The following is a 6,065-nucleotide window of genomic DNA, read 5'->3' as shown; positions in this document are numbered from 1 at the left end:
TCAAAGAGTATCATGGTGTATATCAGATCACACTGGTATTACCACCATCTGATGCCTACACTTACCATGGTAATAACATGGTAATTTTTTTCTAAAGATACACTACAGACCAAAAGTGTGGAATAACAATTTTTTAATGTTTTTCAAAAAGAAGTCTTTTATGCTCACCAAGGCTGCATTTATTTGATGCAGTAAAAACAGTAATATTGTGCAATGTTTTTACGATTTAAAATACCTGGTTTCTATTTTAATATATATTAAAATGTAATTTATTCTTGTGATGGCAAAACTGAATTATCAGCATCAGAAATCATTCTCATATGATGATTTGCTGCTCAAGAAACAATGTCAGATTTGCAATTGCATGAATAAATTATATTTTAAAAGCATTTAACGTAGAAAACAGTTATTTTAAATTGTAGTAATATTTCACAATATTAATATTATAAGTAGAAGAAAAAATGGTCAGGCTACTGTATTTTTAATAATTAAATGCAATCTTGGTGAGCATAAGAGACCTATTTCAAAAACATTTAAAAATCTTAATTATAGCAAACATTTGACCTGAAGTAATTTGGGTTTACTCTGATAGGAGCCTGATTATTAACTAATTGATATTTTAATAATTTAACAAGATTCCATTCAAACTTGAAGTAGACCATTTAAGCCTTTGCTGTGTCTGTTTTGGATTTTTGGTAAACATTTAAACATTTTGTAAAAATTTATAATTTAAAGTTAGATAAAAAAAAAAAACTTTATACATTGAATAATATTCTCTAAAATTCTGCCCACCAGCAATGATGCCCTGTTTGCATACTGAATTATTTTTGCTTGCATCTATTTGCACATTGTGAATGGTCTTTTCTCTCTTTTTTTTAAATATCTTTTTAACCATACAACCTCATTTACATTTCAAAGATGTTTTCATAATGCGCGCTAATTCACTTACACAGAAAACAAAGCACATATTGAGAGTCTTGACATTTCATTTATGCAAAACCAAAGTCTATAATATAAGCTTCTCCAAAATTTGAACACTATTTCCTGTGCTGCTTTGCAAACACTATTATATCCTTAAAAAATATTGCAAATCTAGTTTCAAAAACGTTTTTGGGGATAAATAGCAAAAGCCCACACACAGATGTTTGAGACTGTGAAATCAAAGGGACAGCTCTCTGCACGTGTATTCTGGATCGATGGACATTAAGCGAGGTGTTGTTAATGGATTGCCATAATAGACTTTTCAGGTTGACTTCTTTCTGCCACATTTTGTGTTTGCCAATACACCGCCTCAGACGCAGTACCTGTGCAAAGACGGGAAGCTGCGTGAGGCCGTGTCCATTTGTCTGTGGAAGATGGAGAGCGAGGAAGGGATGTGCGTCATATTCCAAACAGAAATAACAAGGACAATAACAAATAAATGAGAGAGGTTTGGCTAGGCGAACGTCCAGCAAACATCTCAGTACAGAAGTGACTCCACAGGCGGCGAAGGAGGAGGACATTCGGTGTGTTTGTGTGCCTGATAACATTTGCGGGTTAGCCGGGGACACAGACTGGTTTGGCACTAGCCTTCCAGCCTGTTTTGGCATCCCGCAGTGGTTGACAGGATCATTATTGATGGTTACTATTACAAAACTTGTGCATCTTTACCTCTCTAATCTGCATTCTCTGTCTGCGGTTTTTACAAATTATCCGTCATGCCCTTTGGCTTCAACCCTGCCTCTTTTGGTTGTAATGGCCGAGAGGGACAGAATTTGCTAATGGAAAGTTCCTTTAATTAGCATGTCTGTACTGGCAAACGTCCTGGGGCTGTTAGGACATTTTCCTGGGCTTGTGGGGACATTTAGAACAGGCCTGTCTGTTTCCCCCCCCTGCATTTCAGGGTCCAAGAGTTACGCGGTTTGCCTAGTTTTCCCAACACCATTTGAAGCACAGTCTCTCCATCCACTCAGCACTTTAGTGAAACGTGGCTGACATTCTCTGTCAGTTACCTTAAAAGTTGCATGTTGTGTCGTTTCTGAGAAGAGAGGAGGTGTGTCCACCTGTCATTATTTTAAAAATTGAACAAGTTTAGCCATGACATGCCATTGAGATGACAGAAATAACATACTGCCGCTCTGACAGAGCCGAACGCTTAATGGTGATTGACGGCGTATTTGTTGTTAGAATAGCTGAGCTGCAGATTTGTTTTGAAGCCAGAGGCCCTTTATTGAAAGGACTGAAGGGTTTTATACAGGTTTCTACTCAGGGTGCGAACTACGGGGGAGCTAGGCTCCCCTTAATAATACATGGGCTCCCCTGAAAACGTGATTTGTGAAATTTTGGGGGATCTCAAAAAATATTGACAATGTGTTATTTTGACGTGCAATTTCAGTTTTGGGTAATGTGATCATCGTGGACTATTATGTGTAAAATTGCAAAAATATCATTCAATCATGCATGACGGTGATTTAAACCTAATTCACTTCAATAAAGATAACTATACATGCTATTCTTGTCATGAGCATCAAGGTGTGGGGGCGCTGCGGTGCAAATTCCACTCATGTTTAGTACATGTTAACTCAAAGATTCGTAGAAAAAATATAAACATTGGAGGCCATTGATCTGCGCGCGAAGTCCTTGAAATCCATTCTGCAATTAGCATCATATAGCATCATATAGCCACCATGGCAAAAAGAACACAAGGCAGTTTAATTAATTTTGGTTTTACTAAGAAATTGTGTAGTGATGACATTAATAGCACGACCGATTCACCTGCTGCAAGCCCTGTTAGCACACCTCCCGCCGGGGTGACAACACAAGAAGAAGCTGAAGAAATAAAGTCCTCTCTGCTGAAGATGGTGGTGGTAACAGCTCGTCAGAGGCCGGTCACGATCCTAACCCCTCTTGCTCCTCTCTCCCGTTAAACTGGAACAGCCAGCAGTGGAGAGACTGGAAGAGCCGATATACATGGCTTTTTGTTAAGGATGGAAGCTTGGGGTGCATCGCTTGTAGGGACGCAAAAACCCTTCTTCTGTCTGAAAAGGTACCTGGCACGCACTTGTCTGAGGAGTGGATTAATGGGGAAGTAAGCAGCACTGCTCAGAGCAAGTTGCGAAAAAAGATATATAAACATATATATAAAGATATATAAAGGGACAGCATTGCACACAAGAGGGCCATTGAAGTGGCATTGAGTAAGCAAAAGGCGATTCTGCCAAATAAAGTAATTGAGGTGAATTCCAAATTATTGGAGGAGACCGCAACATCATTCAGGTCCGCCTATATGGTGGCTAAGGAAAGTCTTACAGAAAGCTTACCCCTTTAATGAAGCTTCAGGAGCTTAATGGCGCAAAGGAGGGAACTGTCTTTGTAAGGCAAGCGCACGAACACCCCCCCCTCCCCCTTGTTATAAAAAAAACAAACAAGTGGGCTCCCCCAAAGTCCACGGTATAGTTTGAACACTGTTTCTACTTCATTAACACATGTGTACGTTATAGTTGGCTGACAGTTGAGCCTTTTTTAAAAGATGGTTTAGGAAATGGATGCTTCTGACATTAAATTCGAAACGAGTTTTAACATGGGAAGTCTATGGGATTGACTCCCTTTTGCAGCCAGCCTCTAGCGGCCAGTTGACGAATTACAGTTTAAGTCACTTCCGTGTTGGCTTCACGAGAGAGAGCGGGAGGTTGCCGCTTGGATGAGACGCATTCAAGAAGTGTCATTATTGTCAACTAAAACTAAAGCAATTAAAAGTGTTTTCATTCATTGAAATAAAGAAATAAAATGGTGAAAAACGTGATGAAAAACAAAAATGAGAAAAACGAATTGAAATATGTGTGTGACTAAAATGACAAATTAAAACAAACCAATTAAAGCTAAATAGAAATATATAATAAAAACAACAAACACATAAAATTACTAAAACAAACTAAAATCAAAATGAAAATATACAAATAAAATAATTCTAAATATGAATAAATACTATAATAGTATATAAATATCACTAAAATAACACTGATTAAAAGTATTTATAAAAAGTTGATACCCAAGTTGCTACAGTGTCTGGGGACTGCAAACAGTTTACAAACTATATTACTGTTTGTTGCTTATTAATAATAATAAATGTATCTATTGAACATTAGTATCTTACACACTAAAAAATTAAACTATGACGTACTCAATTTTTTTGGTGAAATAATTTTAAACTAATTTAAAAATAATAAATAGATTTTAAAGGTTTAAAAAAAAATCAATGAAATATAGCTTATGAATGGAGTAAATGCAAGTAAAAATTGTAATTAGATAATACATTAATAACTACATTTAGTACCATGAATAATAAACCTATGTTAAATACTATATATATATATATATATATATATAAAATAAAAATTACCAAAGCACATAAAACGAGCTAAATCATATTGCTATTGCCACGCTTTTAAATATATATAAAAAAGCAGTTTAACCATTGATCATTAGTAGCTTACGTTCTAAAAACTTAAACTTTTTTTTTGGTTTAAAATAAAAAATGAGCAAATTTTAAAGCTGTGAAATCAATGAAATACAGTAGGCCCTATACCTTATGAACTGAGTAAATGCAAGTAAAACATGTAATTGGATCAGTTTTATGCCTTCTGCCTAAGAACATGGTAAAATCACAGTAAAACATGGCTAATACTATTGCTAATACGGTTTTCACTTTACAAAAACAGACCAACATGTGAGTAATACCAGGTTTTTTGTACATTTGCTATGGCAGGGGTCACCAAACTCGGTTCTGGAGGGCCAGTGTCCTGCAGATTTTAGCTCCAACTCTAATTAAACACACTTGAAGCAGCTAATCAAGGTCTTACTCGGTAGAATTGAAACTTTCAGGCAAACTCTGCAGGACACGGCCCTCCAGGACCGAGTTTGGTGACCCCTGTACTATGGAAAGACCCTGCCTTAGAGTACCACGGTGTTACCAACTGATACCATTACTGTACCATGGTACCGTCACTGTACTTTTATGAAGAGATAGCACACAAGTGATGAATGAAAACAAAGAAACAATCAACAGAAGATTGATAAGCTTTAATATGATATCAGTGCAGAGATACAACTTATAGGGTAAAATTTCCCATTCAGTAATGTCAACAATAATCATAATAACAGTATCATAATAATGTCAATATACATTTAGCATATTAAAATAAGCAAGTACTTGCTTTATTTATTTATTTTGTATAAAAAACTGCCTATTTTATGCATTTATCTAATGTTGTCTTAAAAGTTGAAGAAAACCAAAAAAACCAATGGCGCACATAAGGGCAGTGTTATCTGAAATTCAGTGGCTTCAGGGGGCTCGGTCTAGTGAATGACCTTCATAGTAGTAGATATTATACAGACATACATGTACCAGCACTTTCTGCACATTCAAATGCACAACTCTCACATCTTCATGTGGCTGCACTGCTTTGAGAAAGATATGGGTTCACCATTTCCTCCTTTGGCATTAACATCGGAACATTCAAGTAATAAGTGGAGAACTGCATTGCTTTATAGTTTAGTGTCGAATGCTACACGATTCAATGGGCAGTGACCTAGATTTGCTGGTGTTAAGGCACCTGTAAGAGTTTAAATATGGGATTTTTGCCATTTACTAAAACCGAAAGCTATAGAAAGCATGTGCACATTGAATCTAGATGTATCTGGTTTATTTGGGAAAAATATATGCAGAATTTCACCCGACAACAATATAGTTTTTCCTTAGACGTGAAGATGAGAAGAGTCTGGAGAGATGTGTTTTCTGTAACGTAACTGTCTATCACTCCAGCAGATAGGAGTATCAATCTATGGGAGTCTTGAGCATTGAAATGTCTGTGAGATCTAGTTTGATATCTCTGTCTCTCTGTGACATCTGGTTTGTTCAAGGAGTTAAAACACTCAGTTGTGTATTGGCCACATTTGATATAATTTTACATAGAAGTACATATAAAAATTCAAAATATATTTTATTTTGGGGGTAAAATGTGACAAAAATAAATAAACTTTTTTACCTTTATTGTATATAATATGTGTGTTTTATTGGTCACATTTTA

The sequence above is a fragment of the Sinocyclocheilus rhinocerous genome, unplaced genomic scaffold (assembly GCF_001515625.1).
Source record: "Sinocyclocheilus rhinocerous isolate Xijiao unplaced genomic scaffold, SAMN03320098_v1.1 scaffold756, whole genome shotgun sequence".
Taxonomy (NCBI): Eukaryota; Metazoa; Chordata; class Actinopteri; order Cypriniformes; family Cyprinidae; genus Sinocyclocheilus; species Sinocyclocheilus rhinocerous.
This window is presented reverse-complemented; position numbering follows the sequence as displayed.